Source organism: Rhineura floridana, chromosome 13 (assembly GCF_030035675.1).
Source record: "Rhineura floridana isolate rRhiFlo1 chromosome 13, rRhiFlo1.hap2, whole genome shotgun sequence".
In the NCBI taxonomy this organism is placed as follows: domain Eukaryota; kingdom Metazoa; phylum Chordata; class Lepidosauria; order Squamata; family Rhineuridae; genus Rhineura; species Rhineura floridana.
The window spans coordinates 35,550,363-35,575,037 of record NC_084492.1 but is presented as its reverse complement, the minus strand read 5'-3'; positions in this window follow the sequence as shown (position 1 = coordinate 35,575,037).

Genomic DNA, 24,675 nt, shown 5'->3' with positions numbered 1-24,675 from the left:
TACTATGGGGGAGAAGAGGAACATGTATATCTTTGCATTTCATTTCTGCTAGAAGCTTACAGACAAAGAACTGGCTAGTTGGTTCACATCAATATGTGAAATTAACCACTCCCTCCAACACTGTCCCACATCTATCACAGCCCATTGTCTCTGGTTGATATCTTCAGCAACAGCCTGATATTGGTGATACTTCACCTGAATAATTGAGCTCCTTCGTCTATCCTTATATCAGGTTCCTATTTCTCAGCCTACTACATCAACCACCTTTTTAAAACTCCATCCCCCATGCTATGTGGTCTCCCTTTCATTTACCTTCCTTACTGCTTGAGGTTTCATTCCCAGCCAAACTAACAAGTTCCCCTTGCCTCACTCAAACTGAGCTGTATGCTTTCTGTTACTGAAGCTTTGTTCCCTGAGCTGATGACATTACACCAGCTCAATCAATCAGAGATTTTACTACTAGAAACACAATACGATACAGACAACTTCCTAACTATTGAAATGCCCCCTTTAACCGTTTCTTGCATGCAAAGGAATTTAATTTTACTAATTCACCAGTTTCCTTAGCGGGGGGGGGAGGGATGGAAACCAACCTTTGCACCAATGTGTCTTGCATAGGTCGTGACAAAGATGTAATTGAGAGAAGGCCTGCAATCTTACCCAATGGGGATGCAGTGTACAGGATAGCAATACCTTTTTCATGTTCACATCAAGCATCAATTCTGGGTGGGCAACTTTCCTTCTCTTTTGACTCCCAGGGATGGGAAAATAAGCCTAGGATGGTTCTCCCTAAGGATTTGTGTTTAACTGCACACATCTGGCTTTCATATCTGGAGAAATAAATATCAGACCTAATTAATCCTCCGTGGCTCCCTAGCCGCTTGAACGAGGCAGCTTCTAATTACAGTTTCAACCAGGCATGGTGACAGAACAAGCTTGCCACAGCCGTCCTCTTGATTTTGAAGTTGTGTTTCATCCCTGGAAATGTAAAGGGGAAAAAAGAGGAAACTCTGAAGTTGGGACAAGAGTGGGCAAAACACAGAATGCACTATCCAACCAAAAAACTGAGGGCTATCAACCAAATGTGGTGGTGGTGGTGGGGAAACCTGATCAGGTAATCAAGCCCATGGGAAAGCAAATATGTCAGAGCAGCAGGTAAAGTTCAAGAATGGTATAGCTGACATGGTGTCTTCCAGATGTCGGACTGCATCTTCCATCAAACCTGAACATTGGCTATGCTAGCTCAGGCTGATGGGAGTTGGAGTTCAACAACATCTGGAGGGCAGGGGTGATGTTGTCCAGAGTTGTAGAGGGTCATAGACCACTTACTTTTTTGAGGGCAGAGTTCTAGCATGTTCCCCATGTACAATCATCATGAAAGGGGAGTATGTTAGCCACTGCGGACAGTCTTCTTACTTGGCTAACAACATGCTTCCTTGTTCTTGCATGCTGATTGGAACCAATCAGTGAAAGGAGGCAAGTCAGTCAATGAGAAGGCTCTTCTCAGTAGCTGACACCATGCCTCCTTTTTCATGCTGGTTGGCTCCAAGTGAGAAGTGAGCTTCATGGCAAAGTACCTTGGTCTCCCAAATCCTAGTTCTGCACTTGGCTTCATTTCAGAATTCTTAAAATCAAAACATTTGTGGCAAAGTTTAGCCCCTACAGAGAGATTGAGTGGGGGGGGGAGACACCTATGTACACAGTAGTTTTATTCTGGTTCTATAATTCTGTAATTGCAGAAGAGACAGTGAATCCTGGGGGCATGGCAGTGAGGAGGCGTGATATAACTATCATGAAGTGACCCTGAACTTCTGAATTTGCCACTGCACTGCCCCTGGAGGGCACCCAGTTGGCTACCTGTGGTCAAGAACGTAGTGGGCAGCCTGAAGATTGGTAGACTGACAGCGCAGACACAGCATCTAGTGTAGGTGTGGCTATCCAAATGTTGCTAAACTTCAACACCCATCAGCCTCAGCAAACATGGCCAATAGCCACGGCTGACGGGAGTTGTAGTTCAGCCACATCTGGAGGGCCAAAGGTTTGTAACACCTGATCTAGGTGCATTTCCTTGGCCTTCCCTTAAAGTGCTCCTGCAATGGTTTTATTTGTAACTGTTGCGGGATTTAAACAATTCTTTAGAATGACTGTTGTTCTCTTGTTTTGACTGCTGGTTTTCTTTATTTGGATTTCCAATGCTTGATTTATAAAGTTTTGTACCTGCCCTTAACCATAAGGTCCCAGGGCGCGTTACAACAATATAATCATATAGCTAGTTAAAAACAAAAACCAAAGATAAGCAAGTTCCAAACAAAAACAGAGCAGTCAAGTTAAAAAACAGAGCAAGGGTTTTTAACCTGTGGTCTATGGACCCCTAGGAGGTCTGTGGATGGGCTTCAAAAATCAATTTCCAATGTAATAAATACGTTGTATTTTTATGATTATTTTGTATTGCTTTTACAGCAATATGTTTTATTGTTCTTGTAAAATATTTTATATGAGGGGCTAGTCTATAAATATTTGTATAAAGAAATAAATTCACAAAACGTAGCGGTTTCTGCACCCACCAAAAATGCGTGTTCCATCTAGGCAAACAAGAGGTGTTATCATCATTCAGTGACACATTCCAGCCAGACAAAATTACTCAAGGGCAGCGTGGAGAAGGGCCAGTGAAAGGGTGTGGTCTGCAGAGTGCTCCAAGGGCCAAACAGAGATATCAGAAGGGCCACATTCAGCCTGTAAGCTTGACGTTCTCCACTTCTGGTCTACATACATTTTACGTACAGAAGTACATTCCCATTTTCCCCTCAAGGAAGACCACTGAATCAAATCTTTATATTATACAGTCCCACTGAAGATCAGATCATGGAATTTGACTCCTGTGGAGATTAGACAGGCCTCATCCACTTAAGCAGGCCTTGATGACCGACTTCTTCCCTAAGGCCTTTGCTGCTTGATATAAAGGGAGGGAGGTGTCTATAGCTTTCATCAGATTTTTAAGAGGGTCTGTGACGCAAAAAAAGATTGAGAATCTCTATAATAGAGGTCAGCCCAACAACACAAAATACCTTAGCTGTCAAAGGCCAGGGTAAAGAGGTATATTTTCCATATATGGCAGACGTTATAACAGGAAGATACCAGGTACACTTCTGCAGTGAGGGAGTTCCACAATTTAGAGACTGCCATAGAGAAATTCCTCTCTTGGGCCACCATTCCCCACACTAATGCAGATGACTCCTTCAAATATATAAGTGACTTCTGACAGCCCTTCCAATAGAGGATTGTTCTCTGCAAAACTGGACAGACTGCCACCCTAACGAAAATCTCTTGCAGCAAAGAGATCTTGCTGCTTGCATCCAAACAGAGGTCTTGAAATGGGGCCTTCAAAGACAAGATGTGGGTGTATATATGGAACATGAGGTCAGTTCCCCTTTCCCTCCCCTCCCCCACCATCCCATCCATCATTGCGGACAAGGGCTCTGTTGTGTTAGGCAAAAGTGCATTTACATGGCTCTCCATGTATTACAGGATATTATTTTTCCAGTGGAGAAGCATTTCAGGCATTTCCAATGAACTTTTTTTTCCCCAGTGCTTTATTGGTATCATTTTAAGAAAAAAAAAGCCAGCAAAGGAATAAAACCAAACCACAAAAATCTCTGTTAAGAGTTGCGAAGGCAAAGGAAATTTAGAACATTAAAAACAGAACGTGTGTCTCTTATTATTCGTTCCCTAGGTGTAACATAGACCGCCATGTAGTCAAGAATCATGCGCTACCCAAGAAATGGAATAGGAGGTTTTTGCATTGTCTTGAGTTGATTCGTCGCCTCCTCTTATTGGAGCAGGTGCCTTAATTTCTCTGCTGTCCACACAAGGGATGGTGAACCTTTTTCAACACCAGGGCCACATTACCTTGGGAGAAACCTTCTGGAGGCTGCATGCCAGTGGGCAGGACCAGAGACAAATAATAGATGGAGCTGCAGGTATGACACTCATCTTTCTACAGTAGGGTACATACCAACTATACCCAAAAATCACCCAGAGGGGCGCTATTAGTTGTCCCCCATATTTCAGAAGCCTGACTGGCTTCAATTTGAATTCAGGCAATCAGGCCTCATCTGCACTATACATTTAAAGCAGTATCATTCCACTCTAACACTCATGGTTCCTCCCCCCTCCAAAAAAAATCCCAGGACACGTAGTTTGTTAGGGGAATGGACAGTTCTTAGGAGACCCCTCACAGAGCTACAGCTCTTAGAGTGGCATATTCCTCTTCCCAGGGAACTTAGACCTCTGTGAGGGGAATAGGAGGTCTCTTAACAATCCTTAGCACCCTTAACAAACAGTTCCCAGGATTCTTTGGGGGAAGCTACGATTGTTTAAAGTGGTATGATGCTGCTTTAAATGTATAGAGCAGATGGGACCTTACAGTCGACAGACCCATATTGTGGAATACTCTTCTAGTAGAGATTCAGCAGGCATTCTTGCTACAAATTTCCAGACATCTCTTGAAGATGTCTTCATGCTGACAGGCCTATGCAGTTGCTCAAACCTTTTCAAGATGAGCCAGTCATTTTTATGACTATTTTGCATTGCTTTTACAGCTGTGTGTGTGTGTGTGTTTGCAAAAAAAAATGTTGTATAGCACCCTGATATTTTATATGAGGGGCCAGTCTATAAATATTTTTATAAAGAAATAAATAGACAAAACTCTGTGGTTTCTGCACCCACCCACCAGACACGTTGCACCGAGGCGAGCCAGAGGCATTGTCATAGTTTAAGTATACATTTCAGCAAGAAAAAAGCATTCAAGGACAACATGGAGATAGGGAAGTGAAGGCGTGTGTCCTGGGGACATCTGCAAGGGAGCCCAGGGAGGGGCACATTCAGCCTGTAGGCCTGAAGTTATCCACTTCTGGTCTACATGCCCTTTCCATACAAGAGTGCATCCTCATTTTCCCCTCATGAAAGATCGCAGAATCTAGTGATGAGTGAGAAATGTGATTCAGTTCATATTTCAAGCTGAATCTACCAGATTCGCGCTCTCTGAAACAATGTGAGAATTGAAACACAGCCATCCTTCAAAATTTGCACTTTATTGAATTTTGCAATGCAGTTCGCCAACCAACCAAGGTTTACAAAAATGCTTTTGTAAGGGGACAGCGTGCATAAAAATGAATATATGTGTGAAAATAACACAGACATGCGTTACATGATGAGAAATTGCTTGCATAAATGGGTACGTTAGCGAAAACTGCCTAAACAAATGTGTCGATTGGGAGACATTTGCACTAAAATGCTGGAGAATTTTCATGAATCTTTTTTTTTAAAAAACAAAACAAAATCTGCATACTGTTGAAGAAATGTGAAAACTGAATTTGAGTTTGGAAAAATGAGAAGCGAAGATAATGGCAATTGACCAACCTTTCCATACCTTATTGAATCAAACCTTTATATTATACAGTCCCACTTAAGCAGCCGATCATGGAATCTGACTCCTGTGGAGGTTAGTCAGGCCTCATCAATTTAAGCAGGCCTTGATGACTGACCTCGTCCCTGAGGCCTTTGCTGTTTGATACAAGGGGCGGGGGAAGCTATAAATTGGGGCTGTTGTGCCCAAGTCTGGTGGAGTTTTACTGCTCTTATGTGCTAGTTTCCTTTTGCCCTGGTTGTTAGTATTTTATTGTTGTCATGAAATGGGCATTTAAATGGTTATGAAATGGATATTTGACATAGTTTTATACGGCATTGTATTTCAACTTGGATTTGTATTATATATATTGTTGTGAAGCATGGTTCTCAAAAAGCAAGGATAAATCCTTTAAATAAAAAGTAAACAAATAAACCTTTTTTCCGATTGAAGATGATGTCGTCTGTTCAGCCTCGGCCGTTGGAGTCAGATACCGCACAGATGGCGATGGCACAGCTGGGTTATTTACCAGGTTATAGACAGATACCTGGGAATGTTCCGAGAGTTTGTTTGAGTGAAGGAGGGAAGCTGGGGTCTGGATTGTCCTTGCAAAATTCAGTGAGGGAATTGCTACAATGATTCTCAAACCCAGAGTACATCTTTTCATAGAGCTCCATCAATTTCCATTTGCAGCAGATGAAAATTAGTAGGAAGTAATGGTCTTTGGGAGGACTTACTGAGGCCACAATTTATTTATTTATTTATTTATTAGATTTATATCCCACCCTTTCTCTCAGTAGGAGCCCAGGGTGGCAATTTCCATTCATTTGTGTCACCTCTCAACTTTCATGAGGGAACCAAGTCTTGAATAAGTGAAAAAAGAATTTTAGGACCCAAATAGACAAAACCAGAAAGATCAGTGATCAGATCTCCTGTTTCTTTAAAAAAAATTTTTTTTTGAGGGGGGAAGCAGCCACCAGCTCTCTTTCATACTGAAACAGAAGCATAAGGGGAAGAGGGTGTTTAACCCTTTCTGCAGCATCATTTTCCTGTGCAAACCATTATTACTCCACCCAACGGGTTATTTTACCCTGCTAAAGAAAACATATGAGTATATAGAGTGTACATGAAGTTTTTCTTTATAGGAGAGCAATTTAAGAAAGGCTTAAAAACCATTTTCCCCCACCCCACCCCCAGTGTCACATTCCCAATTTGAATCACCCCACTTTTCTAACATCTTTTTTAAAATCAAAATGTCAAGACATAGGAGATTCAGGGGGCTTCCAGACTATTGCTATATTCAGTGGGATTCAATCACATACCAGCAAATTCAGGTTGCACATATGCAATTATATTTGATTAGGTGGTTTTGCACCAAGAAAACCACTTCCCCCAAAGTTGGAATGTTTCGTCATCAGGAAAATGACAGGAAAATGCAGCGGAAACTGTCAGCTCACTCATAACTTGACACAACATAATCTAACCGCCCCACAAAGAAATCAGTGTGTATGCTTATGTAAATAGTCAACGTCATCTACTCTCCCTGCAAACAAATCAGGATGAATGATCAATAAACTGGTCATCTGGAAGTGGCCCCAATCACAAATCTCTGAACTGGTTCTATCCTTAAATGATCTAGTGTGGGGTACTGGTCAGAGTGCTAGACTATGACCTAGGAGACTAGAGTTAAAATCTGCACTCAGCCATGAAACTTGTTGGGCGGTCGTGGGACAGTCACAGTGTGTCAGCCTAACCTACCTCACAAGTTTGTTGTAAGGATAAAATGGAGAGGGAGGAGAACCACATATGAGCTGGTTCTCTTTGGAAGAAAGGTGGGTTATAAATGTAATAATAAAATGAATTAAATAAATAAATGCAATTCAAGATCCATTGCAAATATCCCCTTTGTATTCAAAGAGAATTGTTACTTACACTGGGAAGATCGTCAGGCAGGGAAGATCTCTTAGTCCAGCCTTTCCAACTAGTGGGCCACCAGGTATTGTTGGACCACAACTCCCATCAGCCTCAGCCAGCATTGCCAATGGTCAGAAAGATGGGAATTGTGGTCCAACAACTTCTGGTGGCCCACTCGTTGGGAAACACTGTCTTAGTCCATCCTCTTTAATAGCTTCTTCATTTGAGAAGTTGCAAACAGAAAGCTCAGTCACAAAAGAGATAAAGGCTACTGGAGAAAAGGTCATTGGCAGGAAATCCATAAAACACCATTAGCTTTCCATGGGCAATCCTTCTCAGCTGATAAGACTCCTATTAGATCCTTAAGTCAAGTATTGTTTACAGTGCTATCTTTAAGTGGCCACTTAGACACTTTGCTGCTTGTATTTTTCTTGTGTTTTCTTTAAAAAACTTTGGCAAGCAGAGGCAGGCCTGATGTTGTAGGCTGACTTCTGTATAGGAAAGAGGGATTTTATTCAGATCACATGTAATGGCAAACCTACCTAATCCACACTTTCCGAAACAGCACCCAAGCCGAAACACAGCCATCCTTTGAAATTTGTACTTCTCCAGATTTTGCAAAGAATTTCTGCGGTCCCATAATTTGTACAAAAATGCACATACTAGTGAAATAACAAACAGAAAATGCATTATGTTTAGGAAAATTGCCTTGCAAAAATGTGAATATTAGGTTAAAATTACATACAAAAATGTGTATAATAGGAAAAATGCGCACTGAAGTGCTAATGAGTTTTCATGAAGATTTTTTTTTAAATCAGACGTGTGTAAATGTATTGCACTGAATTTAAGATTGGAAAAATGGGAAACTGAGACAAACTGAAACTGACAGATTTGCTTATCCCCACCTCTGTGCCTTTTCTACCAGTGGTAACATATGAGATTTAGGAGGACCTGAATTCTCTTAGTAGCATAGGAACCTGCCTTATAAGGGTGTTCCCTCAACCCTTGTCCCTCTTGGCTGATTAAAGCTTGCTAAGGTTGCATGACCAAGTGGATCTAGAGTGTTGTCAATGCGTCCTGGAGTGAAGGAATTGTCCCAGCTGTCTTGAAAGAGATGATGATCTGACCACTGCTGAAAAAAACCAGCCTGGACCCATTGTTCTGCCCTTGAAGACAAGTTGGGATTTCAACTGGTCCAAAATGCAGCTTCCAGATTACTGCCTTTAGATCTCATATAACACCTATTTTAAAACAGCTTCATTGGGTCCAGTTCAAGGTGTAGCGTTTAAAGTCCAAAATTACTTAGGTCCCAAATATCTAAAAGACCACCTTCTTTCCTACAGAGTCTTTCAGGTGTTAACATCAGCAGGGGGGACCCTTTGGGTAGTTCCACCACTCTTAGAATTTGGGGGGATGGTAGCCCAGGAGAGGGTATTCCCTGTGGCAACCCCCAAGCTGTGGAACTCCCTCCCCACCAAGATGTGCCTGGCAACTTCACTGTACAATTTTAGGTGAATGTTGAAGGCGCACCTCTTTACTCTGGCCCTTGACACCTGAGATGTAAATTTTTAGGACCCACTCTATTTTTTTTGTGGTGATGTGATTTTAGGTTGTTTTAATTATGTATTTTTAAATGGTCCCACCCTGGGACCCCTGGATGAAGGTTGGGTAATAAATAATGATGATGATGATAACAATGACAAATAATAATAATAATAATAATAATAATAATAATAGGCTTGTGACAACTGCCACCCAGTTGCACATGCCCCTTTCTGGAAAAGGTGATTAAGAAGGTTGTGATTCAACTGTTGCAAGTACTCTTGGATGAAACCAATTATCTTGACCCATTCCAATTGGGGTTCAGGTGTGGTTATGGGATGGAATGAGCCATGGTCACCCTAATGGACAACCTTTATCAAGAGAAGGATGAGGGAGCGCAACCCTATGATTCTTGCTTGACCACTCAGTGACTGTTGATAACATTGACCATGGTATCCTCCTGAACAGGCTCTGTTGAGATGGGCATTGAGGACACTGTTTTAAAGTAGTTCTGATACTATCTCCATGGTTGATTAATTGGGTGATTATTTCTCAGCCCCCTGGCAGTTATGCTATGGGATGCACAGGACGCCATCCTGTTCCTGGTGCTATTTAACATCTGCATGACGCTATTGGGAGTAGCCATTAGAAGATTTGGGGCAAGGTGTCATCAGTATGCTGATTATACCCAGCTCTATTCCTCTGTAACCTCTGAATCAGGAGAGGTAGTGCAAGCCCTGGACTGGTGATGGCCCAGATGAGGGCCAATAAACTGATTTCTGGCAAGATGGCAGCGCTGTGGGTGCCGAGTTCAATGGGACTCACTCTCAAATAGAGCTGTGCTGAAATATGACGACTGAGTTGTCAAAATGTTTTCAGCTGTGAAAGAGTGATCCATTTTTGCTGCCTCATTTGCTTTAGAATTTCTTTAAAATTTCAATGGATGCAGAGTTTTGAGTTTTCTTTATCTTCATGAGGTAGCTGAGGATAGTGTTTGGGGTTTTTTCTTTCTTTCCTGAAAACATTTATCCAGCACTCTGCAGCTTCCCCAGCGGCCCACACTTCCTGATCTGGGGAAAAAACACCCTCACAATAATGTGTTAATTGTGTGTGTTAACTGAAGCGCAGGCACCCTGAATGGCTTTAACGTGAATGGCATTGGAGAGATGATTTACAGAATGAATGAAAGGACAGTCACCCCTCAGCCACCTCAAAAGTAAGGACCCCATCCATGAGAATTTCACCAAAATTTCCCCTCTCCTTTGACCTGTTGGAAGTGGGGGATGCAACTCCACCTTGGTGCGTGTGCATGATGTTAAAACAAATAGGGGAGTGATTCCTAGGCTGCCTCTGTCCTTTGATCTCCATGCTGACATATACTTCAAAGTGTAAAGTTATTTTCTTAGGGTTGCTGACCTCATTTCTGTTGGAAGTGTGGAAGATCACAACTCAAATTTGGGGGTTGAAGTTTGCATGTCAGAGAAGAGATAGAGAGATAGTCCTCCAAGGTGGCTAGGCCATCCATCTAACCTGTGCTCATCTACCTGTTTTCCTCCCTTTGTAAACTGACACTCTTAGGGAAGCTGACCACTCCTTCCAAACTCTCCTTCCTGCTTCTTCTCTGACTACCAAAAGGAGAGGAGATGTCTTGCCTTTTGCTTCTCTCTCCTGCCGCATGGGGCAATGGCCAAGCTTGGCCATTGTGCTTCCAAATTAGGGTGCAATCTAGCTTGCATTTATGCCAAGCTGAGGGGAGGTGGATGTGGAGGATCTCTGGCTGAGCCAGATGGGTCATGCCTCAGCCAGTCTATGCCAGGACTCAGCCAGCTCAGACAAGGCCAGCTCAGGTGAAGTTGGCATAAGCCAGCGTGATGGGCGTGTCAGGGTTATGTCAGGGAAGGGACCAAGGAGAGGGGACTTGGGCCATATCCAGCTCATATTCAGAGTGCTCCTACAGGTTCCAATCCAGCAAAAGTTATGCCAGGGAAAAGGACGGCCTAAGAAAATAATTGAAATAGAAGTCAATGGAGAGGGCTTACTCCCCAGTCAGGGTACTTGGGAGAGCAGGCTTTTACTTTCTGGTCCCAGCAAACAGCTCCCGGCTGAGCCAGAGTTCAGCCAACTCAGAGGCTGCTGAATGGCAATTGGATGCAGTGGCTCCGGCACCACTTACACCGGCTTCCCCTGAGTTGGACTGTTCTGCCAGCTAGGTATGCCTTTCCTATCAACTCTGCATTTCTATAAATAAAGTAGCTTTTCTTGTTTTAGTCAAGTCTGAAATCTCAGTGATTTAAAGCAGGGTAAAAGCCTGCTCTTTTACAGGTAAATCTCTCTCTCTCTCTCTCTCTCTCTCTCACACACACACACACACACACACACACACACTCACACACACCCTCTCAATTCCACTGACGATGCTTTAACACAGCTAACCTCTGCCAATATCCAACCATTTTTGGTTCCTCCTTCTCCTTCATTCTGTCTTGGGAGAGCAGACATCTTCCTGTTGTCTCTCTCCCCGCCCTGCTCCCGTTCAGCAAGAGGTCAAATATCAGGCCTTGGTCTTTGCATATCCAACTTAGCTAGAATTAGAACTTTGACTATCGAGTATGTATTTCCAATAATAAATGACCTGCTTTATTTTCTCGTGTCTAGAGCCTCAGTGCAATTATATCCAGTGAAAAAGATTTCATACACGCACAGAGCTCACGACCTGGTGCTGTTTAGCCAATCTGCTAATATTATCAGTTTCAGATGCAATTTCTCTTCTCATGAATTGGTGGAGAATGGCCGGTATAAACTTGGGAGAAATGTTCAGCACGACACTGCTCTCAAGTAAGTGTGCATACGATTACATCCATAGTTTTTCCTCATACGGAAAGTTACCAGTGGTAAAATACAAGGCCTGTCAATGGCCAGAACGCCATGCAGTATCTTGTTTTACCTTGGGCATCATTTCCCAAGGCTTGGAGGCCCATCTAATGTAGAGAATTCCACTGAAAGCTCCAGCTTGAAATACATCCATTCCATACATCTTTTGGTCCTGGGCAATATTTTCCCCTTAACCTTTTGGCTGCGCTCAAGGGCTCAAGAGAGGTGTGCAGCACACAGTGTTTCACGGACTGTGTTGTTTGGCACCAGAGAACGATTGCTTCAGCGGTAAAAAAAAAAAAGACTTCCCAGATCCTCTCTGGCTGGAAACTGCTTTGCTTTCTGGGCCATGTAACATTCAAGCATGGCTTTTGGGTCCGTCCCCCCCGCACCCCCAACTCCTCTGCATGCAAATCAAATGGAGAGCTGCCGCCGTCTTTTATGACTGGCAGAAAATTGATTGTTAAGCTCCAGGGAGTTTCTAGCACAGCTGTAAACTTTCAGAAATACTCGGCGATGGCTGAGAAACCTATAGAGTGCCGTTTCAATTCACAATACTCCCTTTTCATTCCTCAGCGCTAGGGAGATGGAAGGATGTGAGGAGGGGGGAGAGGGGAAAAATATCCCACCAGGATTTCTGCAGAGGTATTAGCCAGGTTTTAGAAAAGATATCTGTTGCTCAGAGTTGTATGCACACCCAAAAAGGGATGACATGTTCCTCCAGGTCTATTAAGAATGGGACTATGAGGCACAGGTGTCTGGAGGCCATCCTTTTGATCTCCCAAACGGGACAGCTGTTGTGTCTCCATGTAACTCTTGTGTGGTTGCCCAGTGGCCGGCCCAGTTTCCATGCCAAAGGACCTCTGCCAAAGCTGCCTGCCCCATCAGGCCTCTGGCACACCTGACTGTAATGGCAGTCTAAGTGACATTCCAACCTTGCAACTCAGCATCAGCTAATCGGCCAAACAGTAATCCTACCCCAGAACTTGGGGCAAGCACACCTCCCCTTTGGCTTTGCGGACTGTGCAAAAAAACCAGGCCAGTCCTTCCAAGGTTTGGCTAGACATTCTCATTTTGAAAATAGGTATGAAAATATTCAGGAAAGACCCATCTGTCTAGGTCTTACAACTGTAGATTTGGAAGGAGGAAATACTCTAAACACACACACAGAGAGAGAGAGAGAGAGAGAGAGAGATGTCTTATACCGAGTGGCTTTTGTTCAGTATTTTTCATATAGTATTTACTGCATCAAGGACAGGGTTTGGTGGTAGAGCACATGCTTTCTCTATGCCAACATGAGGCTTTTTCACACATTACACTGAACACGGGCATAAGCTGCCCCTGCACAAGTACAAACACTTGCTGATTGGCATCGCTCAGGTATTATGTACACAGTCTGTACTCTCGTGGGACATTACATGCGAATCCCTGTGCAAGTGTATGGCTCAACTATTTGCCTACACAAGTGCACAGATTGTACAATCGTATGCACTTGTGAATACCCTTTTTGTGTAGGCAGATTGTATACATTTAATGTAACACATGAATTCCCCTATGGTGTAGTCAACCCTGTGGCTCTTGCCATAATTTCATGTGGCCCTTGGCTCAACTTCAAAAGCCCTCTGCAAACAAGTGGTTCAGATCTCTGGCAAGAACACTCTGCCAGTTGCTGCTAGGCAGGGAGGAAAAGACAGACAGACAGACAGACAGACAGACAGGCAGACAGACAGACAGACAGACAGACAGACAGAGAGGTGGTGTCAGAAAGAGAGAGAAAGGGTTTCTTATTATTTAAGGTGGAAGGTCAGGATGGTTTAGACCAGTGCCAGAAGGTCATCTCTTGGGTGTCCTCTCCATCTGAAGTGAGGCACAGTCCTAGCATTAGCAGCTGACACCATTAGGGGTGGATGAATCTGTTAACTTCAGTTTCTCTCAGTCCTTCCTTTTTCCAATCCTAAATTCATTTCTCCAGATTTGAGATTTTTTAAAAAAAATCCTCATGGAAATTCCTCAGCATTTTAGTACAAATTTCTCCTAATATACACATTTCTGTATGTCATACATATACATTTTTGCATTTTCGTATATTATTTTCATTGATAGATGCATTGTTATGCACACTTTACCCCAATACATGGTTAAGGTGTTGGACTATGACCTGGGAGACCAGGGTTCAAATCCCCACATAGCCATGAAGCTCACTGGGTGACCTTGGGCCAGTCACTGCCTCTTAGCCTCATGAAATCCCTATTCATAGGGTCACCATAAGTCAGAATCGACTTGAGGGTAGTACATTTATATTTACTCGGCTGGAGAACTGTATTGCAAAATTCAAAGTACAAACTTAGAGGGATGGCTGTGTTTCAATCTGCAAACTGAATTAAATTTCAAGACACCATTGGAGAGCTGATAGGACCTGAGCATCCCCACCAACGTTGACACTTACCCTGCAGAATGGAGTCTGCAAGTCACATTTTTAATTTCCCACAAAATGAAGCTACATTTGAGGCACTGTAGTAAATTTTTTTTTTTTCAATAATTTTTATTCAGATTTTCATAAAACATACAAGACGAAATCATAAAACATTCAAAGACAAAAAACAAAATCAAAAATAGTTAAACAAAAAAAAAAAAAGAAAAAAAAAAGAAAAATAAAAAATAAAGAGTAAAATATTGACTTCCCATTTGTCAAAGATCAAATCAGTTATAAGTCTATAATATATAACAATCCTGTCTCTTAAGTCATATTATAAAATCACTTTCCTCCAGTAGTTATCTTACTTAATCATCAAATCTCATAAACATTACTTTATTCTTTCCACAAAAAGTCAAAGAGAGGTTTCAATTCTTTAAGAAATATATCTATCAATTTTTTTTTCCAGATAAGCATATCGATTAATCCATCTCATTACTAATAATGATAATCTTATTGTCATAACCATAGTCAAAATAAACATTTCAATTAATCCATCACATCAGAATCTGTTAGGTTCAGTAATTTCAGTAGCCATTATTCTATTATCCCTATTAGTTCCATTTTCCATCTTCCATCTTCAGTAGTCTTGTTAAGTCCAGTAATTTCAGTATCCAATCTTCCATTATCAGTATTCCATAATAATCTTGCTGTCAAAGCCATAGTCATATAGTAAGAGTCTGATGGGAATTACCTCTATCCCAAATATTTTCTTGCCATCCATTCTGAATAGGTTGCTGAAATACTGCTGTAAAATCATATCTCTGTTCTTTTTTTCAAAATACACTGGGTCATCTCTTGAAAGTTTTTCCATTGTCACATGGCTGCAGTTAATTCCATAGATTTTCTCTATATTGGGCTCCATCACATCATTCCAGTCCAGAAGATTATCCATGCCATTGATAACTTTATCTCTAGAATCTTCATTAATTTCTTCAGAGATAACATTGAGTTCCAAACAATAGATTTTATTTCTAAAGTCCATAGACTCCAAATCTTGTTCCTGTTCCACGTTTGTTCCAATCTCCGGGATCTCCTCTCTCACAGGGACCCCTGTTCCAGTCTCCAGGGTCTCCTCTCTCACAGGGACCCCTGTTCCAGTCTCCAGGGTCTCCTCTCTCACAAGGACCCCTATGTCTTTAATCTCCTGTGTCTCCAAACAATAGATTTTGTTTCTAAAGTCCATAGACTCCAAATCTTTTTCCTGTCCCACGTTTGTTCCAATCTCCGGGGTCTCCTCTCTCACAGGGACCCCTTCCAGGGTCACCTCTCTCACAGGGACCCCTATATCTTTAATCTCCTGCTTCATTTTACTCAATTCAATTTTCAGCTCCTTACAACCCTGTCGCAGGTTTTGTTTCGTTATCTCAATCTCATCCATTATTTTCTGAAACATAGTTATTTCCAGATTCTCAGCCACTTTCTTAATTGCCATTTTAAAAGAAAAATATAGGAAAACCACTTCTTATTTCAGCAACAATTGGGTTAATACTCCAAACTTGGTGACATCACAGTATAAACAGAGCAGACAGCCTTATCTCTCCATGCTTAAGTAAACAAAATGCAGTTCCCAGGATCGAAACAATTAATGGCGGTCGTCAGGAAACAGATTCGTCAAAATAAAATAGACCAAAAAGAGAGTAGTCTCAGACAATATAATATTCTTCAAAATAAAAATCTGGAATAGAAATCCCTCTTCTGTGTATATCTTTAGAATGCAAATCCAGGACAGCTTTTTGCAACAAAAACAGAGATAAGCTATTAATTAGTGAGTAGCAGAGAGAAGTTATGGCTCCCCAGTGAGATGTCAAAAACCGATCAATCTGGCAAATCTCTTTTAAACAGCAACAATTTAAGTCAAGTAAAAGAAAAATATAGAAAGAAGGGTGCTTGCCTGTTAGTGCGTTCTCTCTTAGAAGATAAGATGAACGTTCGCTTTATCAGATAGAGCTTGTTGTTAAAAATCCGTCCCACCTTCATCGGCTGGACCTCGTCCCATAAATTAATGAGATCTGGTCGTCCCAACAAAAATAGGCTTTGAGGTTAATCTCTTCGTTTCTCCCTACCCGGGAGAAGTTTAATCAGTCAAAAAAAAAAAAAATCTGACTGATATATCTGAATAAGCTTCTTTTGAGGCAGGAGCCCGTCTCAAAAGCAGGCACAGGCTAAGTCACCCTTCCCGGAAGTCGAGGCACTGTAGTAAATTGACAGCAGTCTCCATTCAGCCATGGCCACCAGGTTAGCCCTCAGGGAAAGGAGGCCAACTTGAATTTCCAAGTGTCAAGATTTATTTATTTATTTATTTGTTTGTTTGTTGAGTTTCTATACCGCCCGACTAGCATAGCTCTCTGGGCGGTGTACAACAGAAAAATATAAATATACACAATAAAAATCCAATAGTTCAGTATAAAAACATGTAAATAGGATCTAAAATCAATTTAAACACATTTAAAGACTAAAAGACTAAAATGCTTGAGAATAGAGGAAGGTTTTAACTTGGCGCCGAAAAGATAACAACGTCGGCGCCAAGCGCACCTCATCAGGGAAGACTATTCCACAGTTCGGGGGCCACCACTGAGAAGGCCCTAGTTCTTGTTACCATCCTCCGAGCCTCCCTATGAGTCGGAACTCGGAGGAGGGCCTTTGATGTTGAGCGTAGTGTACGGGCAGGTTCATATCGGGAGAGGCGTTCCAGCAGGTATTGTGGTCCCGCGCCATATAAGGCTTTATAGGTTAAAACCAGCACTTTGAATCTGGCCCGGAAGCATATTGGCAGCCAGTGCAAGCGGGCCAGAACAGGTGTTATATGTTCAGACCGCCTGGTCCTCGTTATCAGTCTGGCCGCCACATTCTGCACAAGCTGTAGCTTCCGAACCGTCTTCAGAGGCAGCCCTACGTAGAGCGCATTGCAGTAATCCAATCGAGAGGTTACCAGAGCATGGATAACTGAGGTGAGGTCCTCTCTGTCCAGATAGGGACGTAGCTGGGCTACCAACCGAAGGTGGTAGAACGCATTCCGTGCCACCGAGGCTACTTGAGCCTCGAGTGACAGGGAAGGATCTAAAATTACTCCCAGACTACGAACCTGCTCCTTCAGGGGGAATGTAACCCCATCCAGAACAGGGTGAATGTTCACCATCTGATCAGAGAAACCTCCTACCAACAACATCTCAGTCTTGTCTGGATTGAGCCTCAGTTTGTTAGCTCTCATCTAGTCCATTATCGCAGCCAGGCAACGGTTCAGCACACTGACAGCCTCACCTGAAGAAGATGAAAAGGAGAAGTAGAGCTGCGTGTCATCAGCGTACTGATGGCAACGCACTCCAAAACTCCTGATGACCGCACCCAGTGGCTTCATGTAGATGTTAAAAAGCATGGGAGACAGAACTGACCCCTGCGGGTCTCCATATTGGAGAGCCCATGGTGTCGAGCAATGTTCCCCAAGCACTACCTTCTGGAGACGATAGACCTACATTGCTGTTGTCAGCACCTTGGACAGCTCCTTGAAAGGTCAAACTAAAACCCAGAGCAGCCTCCATTGCCTCACTGACATGAAGCCACCAGCCACCACTGGTTGTTGTTGTTATTATTATTATTATTTATCATATTTTGATCACTTTTCTCACCAAGGTGACCCAAAACAACTTACATTAGCCAGTTAAAAACAACAGAATCAATAAAACCTAAAAACACTTCTGACAATTAAAAACCAGTTCAAATAAACAACATTAATACAAATAAATACAAGTGAAGGGCAGGTACAGTAGGGCCCCGCTTTACAGCACTTCACTAATATAGCGGTCTCAATTAGATGCAATTAGACTAAAGCCCCACTCATACGGTGCTTGTTCTGCTTTTACGGTGGTTTTCGGGCATTGCACACCATTCTATTCAATGGGTTCCGCTTTACAGCGGTTTTCGCTTTACAGCAGGGGTCCAGAACGTAACCCTCTGTATGAGTGGGGCCCTACTGTATATATGTCCCGCCCCACTAGAAGTGGTAATCAATAACCAAGACCCCACCCATCAAGGGCAAAAGGCCTGGGTAAAAAGAAAGGTCTTTGCCTGGCACCTAACAATGGATGAAGACATTGACCAGTGTGCCTCCCTGGGGAGAGCGTTCCACAGCTGGGGAGGGCACATGTTGCTTTTTGTTGTTTTTCTTCCTCCCCATGACCAGTGGAGGCAGAATTAACAATGCAAGAAAAGAGGTGATGCTTAACTTGAATAACTAATACAGGCAGTACAATATATTAGGCTTAGCAATGATCTCCAGATGCTGAGAAACCTTGCACTCTTCTTTGATCCACAAGTTACAGTCAGAGAAGGCCTTTGGGTCCAAGGACCCCACCTTCAGAATAAGCAGGAGGGATCCCAGACACATTTGGGTTTCAGGGTAGCCATGTGTCCTACTTTACAGGGAACAATCCTCTCCTTTCAGGGTTGCCAGAGGACAATTGTCAATTTGATGGAATCCTCTGTTTGAAGGGCTATTTGGTCTGAGTCCAGCTTAAAGATCAAGAGCCATCAGAAGGTAGACTGAAATTGCCCACCAGCAGATCTCATGGTCACAGTCTTGTCCACGATAGGTCCATGTATTGTAATTTCTATGTAAATACTACTTAAGTTATAGTGATTATATTACTTAAGATATAGGATTTTTTCCTAAATATTAAACTATGATATTTATTATCATATTCAAATTTTATGCAAATCAGTGCCTTATTTTCCTCTCTTTTTTGGTGATGCATAAATGATGACTCAACAGGGCTAATTTACCACAATTTGGAGTAAGTGAAGTAATACACATTGCCACCTAAAGAGCCCCTCTCATAACTTATAAATACCAGAGGAGGTATAAGACCATGGAGTCCAGAGTCTGAAATCACCTAAGTGCCCCACTACAAGTTTGAGTTGGGTTACAAATTCAGAGGGAAGCCTACAGGTCTTTACATTCCTTAAAACATACACACACACCAAAGTTAGCCAATAAGTCTCTGTAACTCAAGATACAGCCATCCACCCACGTGTAAAATTCCTGAACTGTGCACATTTTCGTACTCTGAGAGTTAGTGTGGCTTTCGCTCTGCCTGAGCTGAAATTGGCTTGGCTGATGCTGAATCTTGGATCATCCAAGTGGAGTGGATTTTGACTATCTGCCCAGCACCATATTTGAAACGTTTCTCTGTTAATCACCCAAAGTAACTAACACTCTTGCCTTCCCAACAAAAACCATCAGTTAAACTCTCATGTATGTTGCATCTTATGAAAGAGTGATTATATAATCATCAATTTCTGGCAGGTGGAGAATATGGTAAAGGGTGGGTCATCTATAGGTTAATATTATACCCTTTTGTTAAATATATTCATTCTTCTTCTCCTGAGAGAGATTGAATATATTTAACAAAAAGGTATAAAAGGAAAGGAAAAGGGGGAAAACTGAACCTTTCAAGTTTCTTTCCCCCCACCTTTAAGACACATGGTAGAAGAAGGGAAAAACACACATTAGGATACCATTTCCAATATTAAGTTCTAATGAAGGATTAATGAGATTTATTTCAAAGCCCCAGCGATTGTCTGGAAACGAGACGTTCAAAATTTTGACATCAGGCATAACTAGATGCAGGACATGATTTGGATCCATTCAGGACAAATGTAGCACCTTGAAAATGTAATATCCCAACTCTGTTTGGGAGGGCAAACATTTCATCTTTTCCCCCCTTAAAAATGAAAGGGGGGTGGGGAAGAGAAGATTTTCTTTCCAAAAGCTGTTTCGTTGCCAGAGGAGCTGAAAGGGAATCATTGTATAATAGAGCGGCTTTGTTAATAGCAATGTCACGGGAATTCAACGCGCCTGAGTTCTGAAGAATAATTAAAAAATAGCATGGTTTTTTCAAGGCAGCAGAAAGCCCACAAGTATTTCACCACCAGCCCGCTGCCCCCCCCTTTGAATATCCATCTTGTTCTGTCAGATCTTGGCTTTTCTTGCTCTCCCAACCGTTTGACTTATATCGATGCTCGCATTGCATGCCATTTCTCTCATATATATATGAAAATATGTGACACACATTTGCATAAAAGTTGCCTAAGCCTTTAATAGAGAGTTAGTTCAACATTTACCTACTGCGCCCAGAATAATTATTTCTCATAACTGGAAGAAAACAAAAACCCCAACTCCGAAAGAAAGGATTGTTAAAGTATGGGATATTGATACGGAATATTGATATCCCCTGTCCAATTATGTAACGGAAGTTTAGTGTTTGCTTTTATACCTGGTTATTCATTTCTATGTATATCTGATTGATTGTAAATAACATATTTACTTAAAAGAAAAAAAGTATATTGCTTATGCCCATTTATGTGTATAGATGCAAATTTGTCTGTATGTAAGATTTGTTACTCACTTTTCACCAGAAGGTCCCAGAGCAGGTTGCAACAATATAACCGTGCAATTAAAAATAAAAATTAATAAAAAAATTAATTTTAATAAAAATTAAAAACAGTTTATACAATTATTTTAAAAAACAAGCAAAACAATTCCAAATAAAACCAGAAGGGTATAGATTAAACAAAATTGAAGAGGTGGGTCTCATTAAAATGCCTTTATTAGCAAAGGCCAGGTGATAGGCACACCTCTGCAGGGAGGGAGTTCCACAATTTAAGGCAGGGATTGCAAGCTTGTGGCACTCCTGGTGTTGCTGGACTACATCTCCCATTATCCCTGACCATTGGCCATACTGGATGGTGATGAGGGGAGCTGAAGTCTAGCAACATCTGGAGAGCCACAGATTCCCCACCCGATTTAGGGGCTGCAACAAAGAAGACCCTCTCCCAGACCACCACTTCTGTGGGCAACAAAATGGCCAAGAGACCCTTAATGCTGACCCAGATGCCCAAGAGGGTCTATAGGGATGGAGACAATCCCGTTAGCATGTTAAATTCAACAAGTGTACAGTCTGTGTACCCAGGTACACAGGTAGTTGAGCTGTACACTCGTATAGTTATCCACATGTAACATTCAGTGAGTGTACAGTTTCCGTTACATACACATCTGCTGCCAAGAAAAGAAAATGGCTTCAATTACACTTATTAAATGCACAATTGAAGCAATTCCCTTTTACTGGCAACAAGGCATGCTGGGACTGTTATACTTTCTGAAACTGTTTCCTGTTAAGGCATACATTCAATAGAAAGAGTTTTGGCAGAAAAGGGAATGTAGCTTTGCTCTTTTCATTTTTCCTGCAGATTCTTAAGTTTTTAAAATGAAAACACCAACTCTTAAAAAGAAAATACCAACTTCTGTAACTATCATTATTATAGCTATTAAAATATTGCACATTCATTGCCTGTTATTCTTAAAGTATGTATGGTTTTCTTTGATGCAGGCATTCATGGAACAATCCTATACATGTCTACGGAGATTTAAGTCCTATGGAGTTCAATAGGAGTTACTCACAGATAAATCTGGGTAAGTGCAGACCTATATATTGAATGTTTATACATGAAAATATTTTGAGGAGGGGTCTGCAACAAAAACAAGCTGCTTAAAAGAGTATGAACTGAAAAGATTCTTCCAACATGGTACACCTGATTCTTTCTTGAGAATATCATATGCTTTGAATACACAGAACCTCACTCAAAATATGAATGTGGGGAAGATTATTTATCAATTGGGCTTTCCAGCTTGCTGCTCCCAGTGTAACATACTCCCCTGGAAAGCCTTTCCTACATATTTGGGAAACAGGAAAGCTCTGGGCTGTGGTTTTTATGGTTTTTCAGTGGAAATGTTTGCAGCTCAGTTTCAAAAAGTGATCATCAGTATCTCTTTTTATGATCTATATCATAATGTGTAGCTTTTGGATGGCACTTTAAATACAAGGTGGGTGGAAAGTAAATCAAAATGTATTTGTGTGTCTCGGGGTGACTTGCAGAAAATCAGTGAGGATTTCAGACTCCTAACCGTTTCACAATGAAAACGAGAAAATGACCCCCCTCCCCCAATTATACTGCCGAAAAGAAGAATCAGGAGTGGGTTTTTGTGTGGAAATATAGTTAGTTCAATTCAGTTCTAGAACTCAGAACAACTCCTGGCTAAGAATTATTTAATTCTAAGTGTATATATTTTGTGGTTTGCTCTGGTTGGTGGATCTTGGCTTTTTGTAATAATATTAATAAAATCAGTACCAAAAGCCTGAAGTCTAACCATCCTGATCTAGATGCCTACAAGGCAGGTTTGTGTTACCATAAAACCATGCAATGCAGCTGCTTCTAGCAGCAGTTTCTAATGGATGATGTTTCATCATCACATGAGTCTAATTTTGATGCATGACACTTGACACAGAAAGTGAAAGCTGCACAGAGATGACCAGATCCACAATTGTTTTCTTCTCAGTTTTTGAGTACACAGTCAAAAGATGATATTGCTCTTTTGGGAATGCCTTCTTTGGCAACGTTTTGAAGAGTCTTACCTCTGCCATTGTAGTTTCAATCTTGCAAGCACTCCTTTGAACCATGATATAACAACCCTGTATGGTAGGCCTGTGTCCATACAAATGATTCAGTGTAGGGGTGGCCAGAAGGTAAACTGTAATCTATTGGTAGATTCCTGGGAGATTTGCAGTCCATTGGCAAGAGCTTCTGGCTTCCAACTGTTTAACAATAGCAACAAAAGGTCACACACCCATTTGGAAATTTGACAACTGAAATTAAAAGTACTTGTATAAATTATGAATAGAACTATATGTGGAAAGACTGTGAGCTCATCTCAGTTCTGATAACCCTGTGCAGAGCAACTTCTAAGAGACACCATGTTCTTTAATACTAGACATATGTCTTTTGCAGCTGGCTGTAGTTGGTGGCTCTTCTAGTAAAACACGGCAGATCCCAGAGTCTGCGAGAGCAGTGCTCTCCCGGTGATGTCATCATTGCCACTCCCTGACTGGGGATGGGGCAAGGTGCCTGCAAGTTCAGGATTGGTGGCACTGCCATCCTGCAGCAGGTGGGCACACACCTGCAGGCTGCTGTTGCCTTCCGCCCAAGTACCCCCAACCTTGCCATCTCAGTACCACTGGCATTCTGCCCCCCCATGTGTTACTGCTGACCTATGCCATCAAATTATTGGAGAGTACTGGCTATATTTCTCTCTTTAGACCTTAGGAGGAAATATAAAGCACACAACAGAATTTACATTACCACTGATTTCAATAGGTTTTAAAAGACCAAAGAAGAAAAGTATTGTGGGTAATTTATATTGTGATTTATAGAGGTACTGTAGTGTGCAGGTTCTGCAAAAGCCAGTGCAGTGATATGACTGTTGGACTAAAGCCTGGGAGACCTGGGTTCAATCCTCATTCAGCCATGAAACTCACTGGGTGACTTTTGGGCTAGTTACCTTTTCAGTCTAAACTACCTCATAGGGTTATTCTGAGGGTATATTGGGGAGGTGCAGGACCGCGTATGCCACATTGAGCTCTTTGCAGGAAAGTTGAGATATAAAGGAAAGAAGGCATTAAATAAAATTAAGGCTGCAATCCTATGCACATTTACTTGAGAGTAAGCACCACTGAGTAAACCTGCTTGGGATTATGTTAAGACACAAGAGATAACTATTACCCAAGGTTTCTATTATTTATTAATAAGTATCATTTCTGAGCAATGTGTTACCTAAAACATCTTTGAAAACATCTTTAAAACATCTTTAAAAAACAACTTTACAAACTTAAAAAGCAATTCCAGCACAGACACAGACAGGGATAAGGTCTCTAACTAAAAGGCTTGTTGAAAGAGGAAGGTCTTCAATAGGTACCGAAAAGATAACAGAGATGGCGCCTGTCTAAGATTTAAGGGGAGGGAATTCTAAAGGGTCAGTGCCACTACACTAAAGGTCCGCTTCCTATGTTGTGTGGAACGGACCTCCTGATAAGATGGCATCTGCAGGAGGCCCTCACCTGCAGAACACAGTGAGTGACTGCATATACAAGGGGTAAGACGATATTTCATCCTGGGATCCTGGTTCCCCCCCCCCCCCGAAAGGAGCTAAGACAAAAGGCCTTCAGAGAATCTTTCCAAACCTGCAACCCCCGTTTGAAAGATTCCAAGCATAGTTAGGAAATTAAACGGCGGAGAGGAGAGAAACCTGACTTTTTAATTCTCCTCATTTCTGGCTTCCATCAAGTCGACCCACCAGCTTCCAAAAATGGAATGAAAAGCTGTGGAATTGCCTTGTTAAATAACTTGATTGCTTCAATGTTCACATCACCTATGCAGACCATTAGCTGTAACCTGAAGAGGGCAATCAAGAGCGTGGGCGATGGGGCAGACCTCAAAAGATTTGGACATCTCCAGCTCTCTCTCTCTCTCTCTCTTTTATTTAAGCAAAGAATGTAAAGCTTTCATTGGGCAAAAAATCTTGCAAGAAAAGCAAGTATTTCTCCTCAGAGAGATTTACTTTTTGTTTGTTTTTAATGTCACA